Source organism: Peromyscus maniculatus, chromosome 3 (genome assembly GCF_049852395.1).
Source record: "Peromyscus maniculatus bairdii isolate BWxNUB_F1_BW_parent chromosome 3, HU_Pman_BW_mat_3.1, whole genome shotgun sequence".
In the NCBI taxonomy this organism is placed as follows: domain Eukaryota; kingdom Metazoa; phylum Chordata; class Mammalia; order Rodentia; family Cricetidae; genus Peromyscus; species Peromyscus maniculatus.
The window spans coordinates 114,749,386-114,762,588 of record NC_134854.1 but is presented as its reverse complement, the minus strand read 5'-3'; the positions used below and the strand labels follow the sequence as shown (position 1 = coordinate 114,762,588).

Genomic DNA, 13,203 nt, shown 5'->3' with positions numbered 1-13,203 from the left:
GGTTGTATTTCTATTTTGTTTATGTTATTACCTTTCCCATCTCCCGGACAGTACTTGGCCATTGTTCCTATTGTATATAGTTTTATATTAGATTAGAACTTTTATTTAGACAAAAGGGGGAGATGTAGTGGATACCTTTCCACCTATGACCTTGAAGTACCAGCCCCTGGGGTACTCACCTGAGAGGCCCAGATGCTGCTCTCTTCTCTCCTTTGGGGGCTTGGCTCAGGCAGCAAGAGCAGTGTGGGACAGGACCTCAGCCTTCCAGAACCCTGCGACAATTCGTCTATTCTGTTTAATGAGTTGCCTTTTCCAATTTATATCCTAATAAATTCCTGATAACTCTTAAGCAGACTCTCTTGGACTTCTCACTATAGTCTAGAGTCTGATAACATGGGCTTTGGTGGTTCTGACTAAACCTCTTTTGTTAATGTGTTCAATGAAAATCCAGAACTCTCACACTCTCTCTCTCTCTCTCTCTCTCTCTCTCTCTCTCTCTCTCTCTCTCTCTCTCTCTGTGTGTGTGTGTGTGTGTGTGTGTGTGTGTGTGTGTGTGTGTGTTAAGTGGAAATAAAGGGATGTGGTTGTCTATAATTTTCATCACCTTGAGTGTTACTGGGAAAACTGAGGTTCCATTTTGAAGTTCCTACTCTCATTAATAAAGGGATTTAGAAATAGACTCAGAAGGGAGGTCAGGACGATTTATTAGAGTATAAGAGCAAAGTAGTACAGGTTAGGTAAAAAATCCCAGCAGCCGCCAGGAAGAGCTATGGAGATAAGTTGTCTTTAGGAATGGAGGAGAAACAGAGACAGCCTGTTAAGAAAGGAAAACATACTTCCAAGAATAGGAGTGAGAAAGAGCTTAGGAAAGAGTCCTAAAGCGTCTTTTATACTGACGCCTCCCAACTTGAGTATCCGGGGCTGCTTGTTCCCATAGAGCACTTGGATGACGTCATCGTAAGGAAGACTCCAAACCTTCAAGCCTTCATCTGCACACTGCCTTCACTCATCTGTTCGTCTTGATATAGCCTTTGTTCAGTTCCTACTCTGTCAAAGGAAGACATCATCAGCTTTGGGATCTTATGGCCAGCCATAAACTAGGCTGTGGGTCACGGGCACTTACTCATCCATTCACCTAGCCAATCATTATCAAAGAACTGTTAATGGAGCAGATGTGAGTCTAGAGAACAGACACTCAATTTATGGGTTCTCGGGGCTCTTTACAATGAGTTGTATAGAAACATCTCCACAGTTGCAGGAAAGGAGATAGTTCATTGAGGGGAGAAACAATCTTGGAGGTGCACCATATCTCACCTGTGGCCTGGCTCCAAGAGGACAAGAATGAGATGAGGTCTGCGTGACATGTTCTGCATTGTTAACATAGTACCCACCTCCACTAAGTTGGTATCACACGGGCTTTTCCACACATGCTCCCTTGACTGAATGAAGCTCAGGTGGTAAGGGCTGCCCGTCCCATCCCCCTTTCTTCTGTTCATCTGGAGCTTCCTCCTGAGCTGTTTTCCTGCCCTGGGATGACTGTGTGTCCCAGCTCTGAGAAGAGAAGGCTGAGTGGAGCTGACAAGCATTCTAGTTCCATAGTGAGAGCATAAAGCTGCATACGTAAGTGAAACACATTAATGCTTAATGAGCATGGGTTTTAGCTTTCAGGATGGCAGTGTGAGGAACATGGTAGACCCTTTGGTTGACAAATTATTTGCTGAAAAGTATATTAATACATATTTTAAAAGCAATCATTTGCTGAAGCAATAATTTGCTGAAAAGCATATTACTACATATTTTAAAAGCAATCATCTAAGGCTTCTGGAAAATTTCCTAATGACATGAAGCCTGATGGTAAAACATCTAATCAAGAAAATCTACTAAATTTTGGAAGGCGAGGATAGGCTACGGCATTTGAAATAAAACTTGCTCAACTCCCTTTTCCCTTCTAACACAGATCAGTGTGATGGAAACTCTAGTTCAAGTATACAGCCATGATCCAGAAGTCTAGAACTATTGTTTTACTTTGGGCGGGGCAGGTTTAAAGATGGACAACACCCTACCCTGCCCTTGCAAAGGAGCCTCTCTTTCATCAGATCAAAGTTTTGTGACGTTTATTGCAAAAGGTGTTGTCAAGAACAAAAGAACAATCAGCTAGCCATAAGTACTAGCTAAAGATAAGTGTGATGCCAGTAAATACAGACTGGCCAAGTTGCTCAAGCAGACTGTGCTCCTGCCCTCTGCCAACCAATGCTGCAGGAGAAACAACCCCATTTAATGTGCCTAATCAGCTACTAAAATAAGTAAGCAAACTAACTATGTAAAGGAGGGAGGTGGGGTAGCAGTCAGAATTACCACAGTAGACTGTAAAATGTCCATCTCAACAAAATATTTTCAATTTTCAGTTCTCTGAGACTTTTCAACGTAAGTACTGTATTTGCATCATTCCACCCCCCCTCCTCCCACCAACTCCTATTTCCCTCCACTCACTCTCAAATTTATGGCTTCTTTAAGTATTATTGTTGTACACACCACACGCACACATACAGACAGACATATGCATACACACAGATAAATCCATTTATTGTTGCTCATATGTGTACATGATTAGGGTTGACCACCTTGGATTGAATAATCCATAGGAGGCTTGGCCCTGGAGGAAACTGATTCCCTATCACTCAGCAGCCATTAATTCCATAACTCTTCTTTGGGGATGGTGCCTTGTGAGATTTCCCTATCCATGCAGGCATGTCAACTGGTATTGTCATTGTGCAGGTCTTGTTTGGAAACTATATTGGTTACCTCCAAGATACAAGTGACACCATTGTACCATTGGGGATACATTGGCCTGCTAGTCACCACTGTGGTTTGTAACCTTTCCTGCTAGTGAAGATTATTGATTGCTTTTCTCCCTAGGCAGCTTGCTCAACACCTTTGGATACTATGAGAGCTAGTCCTCAGGGAGGAGGCATAAGTTCAGTTTCAGCGTGACTCCTCCAAATCCTGTGCTGGAAGTGTGCGGTGTCTTCAGCAGTCAGGTCTTGCCTTCAGTTTCTGTAAGGCAACCAAGGACTATGACAGTAGCTTCTATTGTTTGAGGAATCTCTTGGACCCTCTGACCAATGACTCACAGGGAGCTTTCCCCTCGCTAGCACTGGGGTTTTGTTAGACAGTCTGTGGCTCTTGGAGAAATATTGTCACCCCAAGTGCTGTAACTTTATTTAAACTCTCTCTCTATCCATCTAGTCACATATGTGTAGACATGCACTTTATATGTCATTTTAAGTAGATATAAAATACTGTGATTCTAAACTTCCTTAGTGTTCTTTCTCCCTCTTCCCTTCCCCAAAAGCATTGTTACCCCTAGTGTGTATTAATGTGTGTATATATACATATATATTAATATATACACATAGTTTATGTTTATATGCATATGAATAAATATATACACATATTAATATATACATAGGTTATATGTTTATATGCATATGAATAAATGTATAATGCATATTAATATATACATAATTTATAGGTATATGAATAAATATATGCATATATTAATATACATGTAGTTTGTATATTTATGTACATGTGAATAAATGTATACATATATGTTATATGTATTTTAAGTAAACATAAAATATGATTTCCCTTTTCAGTTATCCATAGAGTTCTTTATCCCCCTCTCTCACTTTCTTCCTGCATTACCCTCTTTCCTTTCTCTCCAGTTAAAGCCCCCCCCACCCCCATTTTTACCATTTCCCCTTCATAGCACCTATGTGTAATGAATTTTTCTTTGGGCCACCAGCTCACAAAAAAAATGACATGGAGACTTCTTATTAATTATGAAAGCTTGGCCTTAGCTTAGGCTTGTTCCTAACTAGTTCTTTTTAAAAAAAAAAAAAAAAAAAGAAAGATTTATTTATTACATATACAGTGTTCTGCCTGCATGTATCCCTGCAGGCCAGAAGAGGGTACAAGATCTCATTACAGATGGTTGTGAGCCACCATGTGATTGCTGGGATTTGAACTCAGGACCTCTGGAAGAATAGCCAATGTTCCTAACCTCTGAGCCATCTCTCCAGCCCCTTCTAACCAGTTCTTACAACTTAAATTAATCCATATTTTTTAATTTACATTCTTTTTATATGGCTTGGTTACCATTACTCTGTACCACCCATCCTGCTTCCTCATATCTGGCTGGAGACTCTGCCTTTCTTCCTCAGAAGCTCACCTAACCTCTTCCTGCCTAGCTATTGGCCATTCAGCTCTTTATTAAACCAATCACAGTGACACATCTTTACACAAGGAGTATCCCGAAACACCTGTGTCTTACCATCCCCCCTCTAGTGCTCCTTCCATCCCCACCCCTGTGCAGCCGCCCCCCCCCCAGTCCCTTTTTATTTTTCTGGTTTCAGAGATTAATTTGGTCCTATATTCACATCTAAAGTTTTAGCACGAGGATCCTCAAACAAGAAGGAACATGCAGAATTTGTCTTTCTGGGTCTGAATTGCCTTACTCAGTATAATAATTTCTAATTCCTTCCATTTACCTGGAAATTTCTTGATTTTATCTTTCTTACAGATAAGTTAAATTCTACTGTGTATATATACCGCATTTCCATTTCTCAGTTGAAGGTTATTTAGGTTTTTTCTATTGAATAGCTACTGTGAGTAGAGCTGCAATAATCATGGCTGAGAAAGGATATGTGGAGTAGGTTATTGAGTTTGGGGGGCATATACTAATGCAGAATCCTCAAAGAGCTAGATCCTCTAAATCTACCTTTAGCTCTTTGAGGATTCTGCATGCTGATTTGCAGTGATTGCACCAGTTTGCAGTCCCAACAGCAGTAAATGAAGGTTCCCCTTTCCCCATATCCTCACCAGCACTTGTTAGCAGTTATTTTCTTGATCTTTCCCATTCTAACTAGGATAAGATAAAAAAAATCTCAAAGTACTCTTAATTTTCATTTCCCTAATTGCTAATGATGTTGAACACTTTAAAAAGTATTTCTTAGGCATTATTACTCCTTTTGAAAATTCTCTATTTAGATACAAAGCCCATTTCCATAAATCTATACCTTGCCACGTGGCTGGTGGCTTACCAGCGTCTTCACATGCTGCTTGTCCTGGCGGTGGCTGTAGTGTCTCTCCTCCTTCTTCCTGTTTCCCCAATTCTCTTTTCTCTTTGTCCCGCCTATACTTCCTGTATGGTCACTGGCCATCAGTGTTTTATTTATGTAGAGTGGTATCCACAGCACCATTGGAGTTGATTTTTATGCTGGGTGATAGGTGTGGGTCTAATTTCATTCTTCTACATATGAACATCCACTTTTCCAAGTAACAATTTTTTGAAGATATCTTTTCTCCAGTGTGTCTTTTTTGTCTATTTGTCAACTATCAGATATGTATAGTTATGCACAATCATACTCACGTCTTCCATTTTGCTCCATTGATCTAAATATCTAGTTTTGTGCCAGTACCATGTTTTTATTACTTTGGCTTTGTAATGTAGCTTAAAATCTGGAATGATAGTACTTCTGGCATTGTTCTTTTTGCTCTGGATTACTCTAGCTATTTGCAGTCTTTTGAGAAGCCATATGAAGCTTAAGGAGTTCTTTTTATTTCTGTGAAAAATGTCATATGCATTTTGATAGGAGTTGCCTTGAATCTGTAAATTGCTTTTGGTGGAATGTTCGTTTTCACACAATTGATTCTTCCAGTTCATGGGCATGGGAGGTCCTTCCATCTTCTATCATCTTCCTCAACCTTTTCCTTCAGAAATTTGAAGTTTTTATTAAGAGGTCTTTGACCACTTTTTTTTGAGGTGGGGGTATTGTAATGGGAATTTTTCCATGATCTCTTCCTCGGCATATTTGTTATTGGTATACAGAAAAGCTACTGAGTTCTTCTTTGTTTTGTTTTTCAAGACAGAGCTTGTCTGTGTGGCCCCAGCTATGCAAGAACTCATTTGTAGACCAAGCTGGCCTTGAATCCAGAAATCCACCTGCCTGACTCCTGAGTGCTGGGTTAAAGGTGTGTTCCTCCACCATCCAGGCTTGGCTATGGATTTTTACAAGCTGGTTTTATATTCTGTCACTTTTATGAAAATATTGATCATTTCTAAAAATTTCCTTCTTGGGACTGCTTTTAATGTAATCCTAGAAGTGTATCATATTGTGTTTTCATTATTTAGTTCCAGGGTTTTCCTCCTCTTCCTCCTCCTCCTCCTTCTTCTTCTTGATTTCTTCTTTGACCCATTCATCATTCAGTAATGTGATGTTTAGTCTCCGTGAGTTTGTGTACTTTCTAAAGATTTGTTTGCTGTTGGTTTTAAGTTTGATTATGTGGTCAGATAGGATACATGGAGTTATTTTAATTTTTTCTGAATTTCTTAGGATTTGTTTTGTGTCCTAGGATGTCATCTGAGGAGAAGAATGTATGTTCCTGGGGTTTAGATGGAATACTCTATAGGTATCTGTTAGATCAATCTGTAATAAGATGCCATTTTATTCTGAAAAGGCTTATAACTAGTCACAGTGCTGCAAATAAATAGCTGCTTAATGCTGAGCCATAAATGGGACACTGAATCACCCCCTGCAAGACCCAGGGAACCTCGCAGTAGGGGGAACACACAGAATGGAAGGAGCAGGTGGAATGTTGCAGAATGCTATCTTCTGGGAACAACGTGGCAGCTGCACTCTTGAACTCACACAGCTGTGCTTACCTGCCCAAGGCCTGCATGAGACTGGGCGTGTTCATGTCACGCCATGGAGTGTGGTTGGGGGTTCAGAAAGATCTACCTTTCTCTGAAGAGTTCAAGGATGTTGATGGTTTCCTGGGAAGGGAGAAATGCTTTTTTTTTTTTTTCCAGTGGTGTAGTCATTGGTAAGGTGTCTATGAAAATAACCATAGTGAAAATCATTAGGTCATAGACAAGCAAGCAAGCAAACAAACAAAAACCCTAAAAATAGAAGGGGGACACGTTGGGGACCAACAGAAGTGGGAGAGTGCAGGGACAAAGGAGAGTCCTGGTGAGGAGGAAACCATGGAATGATCAAAACACATTATATTCAAATATGAAAATGTCATAATGGGAACTTTGGGGATGCCTCGGTGGGTAACACACTCACTGTGCAAGTGTGAGAACTAGACTTCAGATCCCCAGAACATGTGTAAAAGCTGAGTGGGTGTGACATCCCAGCTGTAATCCCAGCTGGTAGGAGGTAGAGACAAGGTACCTAGAGCAAGCCAAGCTAGGCAAATGAAATGGTGAGCTCTGGGTTCACAGAGACCCTCTCCAGTGTATAAGAGAGAACAATTGAGAAAGACACCTAACACAACCTTGGGCCTCCTCGTGCTTGTGCATCCAAATGTACCTCCACACTTGTGTGTCTACAAACAAGAACACATGCACTTTCCTACCACACAATATATAAAAGCAAAAAATATATGAATGTATAATAAAACCCATCAATATACAATTACATCTAATTAATATGGATTCATCCATTGTTGAAGTTAGTATCCTCATGTTCTTCTTCACCTCCCAGTAGTGCCACCAGCTGGAGAATAATGTCTTTTGTTGGGGGGATACTTCATCTCCAAACCATAACATTATACTATGCAATATTAACCTTAGCAATAAGAATGAATGAAGTTATGATATAAGCTACCACATAGGTAAATTAAAAATATTATACTAAAGAAAAACCATTCACAAATGTTTGCATATGATAAATTTTTATTTGTATGAAATGTGCAGAATAGGAATATTTGCATATACAAAGTACATTAGTGTTTGTCTAAGACCAGGATAGTGAGGCCACTAGGGAGCAACTTATTAGAGAGTTTCTTTGTAGGTCAGTTGAAGTTCTAAAATTAGACCATGGTAAGGGTTGTTAATATACCAGAACTATGTATTGGTTCACTTTAGATGTGCAAATTGTGTAGTATGTAAAGCATGTCTCAACAAAATGGCTTTAAGAGAATGTCAGAACAGTTTTGGTAGTATTAGGGAGGAGGAGGGGTAATTCTCACATAGAATTTAAAGGCCTCACAGGGTGATGTTGGATTTGAAAGGTTGACAGTGAGCCACGCTGCTATCTACAGGACAGACCATTTCAGAGGAAGAGCAAGTGCACAAGCATGGGAGGAGGCAGGAGCCTGGCATGTTCAAGACCCAGTGTGTGGGTTATAAAAAGGCAGAGAGCAGTGGGAGAAGATGCTAGGGAAGGATGTGGTGTAGATCTGCAAGGCCACCTTCAGACATGAGCAGAGCTGGCGGATTTTGTGCAGAAGTCTGGCACAATCCAGTCTCCCAAAGAGACTCACCAGAGGCACCATCTTGTGACTAGACTAAAGAGAGGCAATGACGGACCAAGAGGAAGACCGAGTTGATGTTAGCCTGGATCTCCATACAGGAGAGACACGGTGGTGGCTTGGACTGGAGTGGTAACAATACAGGCCGAAGAAAGATGTTGGGTGGAGCCAACATCTAACTCACTAGAGTTAGGTAAAGGCAGGAAAATAGTTAGCATTCAAGACAAGATTAGTAAATGTCTTAATTTTGGCAAGCCACAAGGTATTTGTTGGAAACTATCAAGTTCGCTGTAGCATGAATGTAGCTATAGTTACCTGATGTAGATACATACATGGATGGTATAGCTGTTTTCTAGTACTGTGAGAAGACATGAAACAAACTCTTGTTTGGCCTTTGAGATACAAATTTCCCCCATATGACTTACAAGTTCAAGGGTAACAGGAAGAAATATATAAAGGTGATCTTTTTTCATTGTGATGGTAGAGTTGCCATTAGCTAATATTTCAAAGACAGAAGCTCAAGCAGGTTTGTGGGAGATATGGTGCATATATGGTAGTTGAGAAGCCTTTGACATCTACATTTTGATTTGATGTAGGCAGGTAGACATCTAAGTCCAGATTTGATGGGAAGTTACAACCATAGACCAGATCTAAGTAGTGAATGAGGATAGAGAAAGAAGTAGTCCCACACCTGAGCCCAGCTGGGCGTTCTCCAGTATGGAGCTGTTAGTGAGACAAGGATGAGCTGGGGAAAGAGACCAAGAAGTTGGAGTCATAGGAGACTGTGGCATCCACCTTTTTCTTTCTCACTCCCCAAAATTTGTCAGAGTGCAGTAGTGAGGGAGGTGTTATTGCAGAAGTCATCCCAAATGTCCCCCAATTTTTAGAGAGGAAAAATTGTCAAACATTTACTCCTCAACAAGTATTCATTAGTTGTCAGAACACAAGGTCCCAGGTGCTTAGAACAGAGTAGTAAACAGCGACAGTGAAGACACAGCATCGGCTCCCAGGGAGCATTGAGTTTAGTCAGAGTGACTTTAATTAAATAATTACGGTTACTTTTCTATTGCTGTTAAGAGGCACCATGACCAAGGCAGCTTATAGAAGAGTTTATTGAGGCTTATAGTTCCAGAGGGTTAGAGTCCATGGCAGGGACAATGGCACCAGGCATGGTGCTGGAACAGTAACTGAGAGTTTATATCCTTATCCACAAGTAGGATGCAGAAAGAGAAAGCTAACTGGGAATAGCATGGCTTTTGAAACCTCAAAGCCCTCCCCCGGTGATACACCTCCTCCTACAAGGTCATACCTCCTAATCCTTCCCAAACAGTTCCACCACTTAGGGGCTAAGTATTCAAATATATAATCCTATGGGAGCTATTCTCATTCCAACCACCACAATTGGTATTAACCAAGGGAGTATCACTACCACTAAGAATGAAAGACTACAAAATAAAGAGTTCCTGCCTCCAAGGTAAGCCCTATGTGTTCTTTCTTTGTACAAAGCAGTCCACTGTTTAGCGGAACAGAGAACACTCGGTGCTCTGTTTTTCTTAAATTATTTTCAACCTATTATACTCTGTGTACTATCATAACACCTGGGCTTTGAAAAGTTGTGAAGCTCTGAATTAAAGGAAGGGCCGTGGGTGTTATAATGACCCAGGAATAGATCTCAGTTATGGATCCTTAATCCATTAGTATATCCTCTTTGAACCTCAGTATTTCTGTCTAGATGGTACATGATGATCAAAGTTACGTTTTTAGATGAGGACTAAGTGACATCATGTGCATAGAGCACCTGGTACTCGTTCCTTGTGAAGACCATGTCAGGTTGTCCATCTGTGATGTTTCCTCTACTGAGATAATTGTTCCAGGGACGATCTTTGCTGTCCATTTGCTACTTTGTGAGATAGATCGTTTTCCCAGTCTTTTTTCTTAAATACTTTGTATTTTACCACAGTTCTCTCAAGAGAAGTGTCTCTCTGTACCTGCCTTTGGGAAGAGCTCGAAAACCAAAGCAACCTCTACAGTGAGCAGCTGATTCTCCTCTGTAGAAATTCCAGTTTCTACTCAGCTTGTGGATGGAACCAGTAGTCCAAAAAGCTGCCAGAGTAAATGCAGCTACTTTTTTTCTTAATTAAAAACCCATTTATTAGCACATCATGCCACTTTAATGATATGTTAATGAAAATATGCAGGAGTAAAGCACTTTAAAGCACTGACACAAGTTTTAACTTTTTGGAGGGAGTAAGCATGGTCTTTAGTAGTCTTTTATTTTGATATGTACATATATATTGTCTCTATCCCATATTTTAATTAATATAATTAAAAGAGGATAAAAGGCAATGTTAAAATGTATGCATTTCATTATTGGGATCAAAGATAATTAAAGTATATGAAATGTGGCAATTCCTAAGATAAGAAAAATGCAGAATATTGTTTTTCTGAATTTAAAATGTGGCACATGGTTTTTCATAACATTTAGAAATGCCAGTGATCTATGGAGTATTCCTAATATGGGCTTTTCACACATGGACCAAGAAAGCCTGGGAAGAAAGGAGCTTATCCTGTGTCTATCACGAACCATTTTATCATGTGTTGTAGCAGCAATCCTTCTTGTGCCCTTCTTTGAAAACCAAGTGGAAAATGATGCAGTTTGACACATGAACTAGTTTACAAAATGTTTTATATATAGTGGTTCATCTAATCATTCTTCAGCTTGAATGATAGACGTCTCCATTTTGTAGGTGGAGAAACTGAGGCCAGGGTTGGCTGGCATCAACCATGAACATGCATCTGGGAGGCGAGAGATCCAGATGTCAGATCATGTTTTTAGGCTCTTTCATAAGGCATTCTTCTGTCATAAGACATAAGAATCTAAATTGGAAAAGTGGTCAGAAGCCAGTGAGGATGTGTCTCCTGAGTGAGCACTTCTTGTTGACAAGCTAGCCTCGTCTCTGGGGGTGCCCTCTGCCTCTGCCTCTGCAGTAGAAATGTCACACACTTCAAGCATATATTCCTTGTAAGGTAACTTAGTGTGGATACTGTTGCTTGAATGATAATAAAGACAGAATACATATTTTCATCGTCTCCCTGTTGGCCTGTAGCCCATGCTGCTTTGATCCCAAGTATTCTTTTGGAACTATCTGATGGCTACAGGTTTTTTCAGATGCTAAACATCCCACTGTTTTATGACATCCAGTTTTAATAGATTGTGCCTTTTAAACGTCTTTACACAGCAAAAAAAATGAAAGTTGATATGGGACATGCACTACACATGTTTTTATCATCTGTGTTCCCACTGCTCAGCCTCCTTGCCGTTGGATGAGGTCATAGAGCTGGTTTGATCAATCAAAGTGATATTATTCATCTCCAAGATGAATCATTTCTTGTGTTGTTGGAAAGTGGAAATTACAGGTTGAAATCAGAGACCCAACAGGGAACTGGGTTAGATCCTTGAGTCACAGCTTGGAATAGAGGTATCTACAAAGCCTATGTTTCCTGCCCTGCTCCACCCTGCCACCCCACCCCACTCCCGAGTCAGCCTTGCCTGAGTGAGAAATCAATGTTTCCTGTGTTAAACCATAGAAATCTGAGATGTTTGCTATGTTATCACCCGATCTGTCCCTATTAATATGACAATTCTTTGTTACCCTCCCCACCTTCATTTACTTTACTGGATTTTGATGTCTAGATGTCAGAAAACTTCCTGAACAGACTATTTAAAACCGTATATCCACATGAGTGCACATGTGCACAGAATACACACCTGTCAGAAAGGAAGTTCAATGACCCTTATTAGATGAGTGGTTTGAAGCCGTGGCAATGTCTCTTAGCAGTAATTAGCATTTCATGGAAGGTCCTGACTTTAACCAGCCATGATGGTCTTTAGCTCTTGATTTCTCCAAAAATGAAAGTACCATCTGTGGTGGTATTCTAATTTACTGAAATGTGATTTTGATTGTACGTTAATAAATAAAGTTGCCCGGGGGTCAGAGCTATTAGAGCCATAGACAGAGTGTGGTGGTGGTGGTGCACGCCTTTAATCCCAGCACTCGGGAGGCAAAGACGCTTCACGAACTTGCGTGTCATCCTTGCACAGGGGCCATGCTAATCTTCTCTGTATCGTTCCAATTTTAGTATATGTGCTGGGCGCCAGATGTAGATGTAACCAATCGTCTTATTAAATAAGAAACACAGAACCAATGTAAAAGAGAAAGCCGAGAGGTCAGAGCTCAGAGCTAAAATCTCACCCTTCCTCCTGCGGTGTCCCAGCTTCCCGAAAGAGAGCTATTTTCCTGTGTGTAAGTCGTTTCATAGTCATTCTGCCTTCTCATTGGTTGTAAACCCAAACATGTGACTGCCTCGTCACTGTCTGTATGTACAGCCCCCCAGGTCTTAAAGGCGTATGTCTCCAATGCTGGCTGTATTCCTGAACACACAGAGATCTATGGGATTAAAGGCGTGCACCACCACCGCCACACTCTGTCTATGGCTCTAATAGCTCTGACCCCTGGGCAACTTTATTTATTAACATATAATCAAAATCACATTTCAGTACAATTAGAATACCACCACAACCATCATCTCTTTAAGTGATCCATGCCCATTCTTATTTCAGTACTTAAAAGCCTTACTTAAGTCCAGTTCAAGTTCATCCCTTCATATTTGATACCTATGGAAATGGAAATTAAAAATCGCTCATTACACCCTTCCTCAAAAGGCCTCCCTCTAGGCTGTCATGGTCCATGTCACCACTTACCTTCTTTGCTCTAAGCTAACAGGCTAACCAGAAAGATTCACAAAGCCTTCCCTTGTAATTCTCTAGTAAGGTCCTGGCTAGTACCAGCTGGAGTTGAATGACGATTTGCTTTTCCAGTG

At 40.6% G+C, this 13,203-nt stretch overlaps 1 protein-coding gene and 1 pseudogene across 3 annotated transcripts in view; one reads left to right on the top strand and one right to left on the bottom strand.

Annotated features, from left to right (window-relative positions):
• The window catches only part of Prickle2 (prickle planar cell polarity protein 2), a 344,355-nt gene that overhangs the window by 216,118 nt on the left and 115,034 nt on the right, over positions 1-13,203 (top strand). The window lies entirely within an intron of this gene.
• On the bottom strand, positions 12,387-12,478 carry LOC121828382 (U6 spliceosomal RNA; annotated as a pseudogene).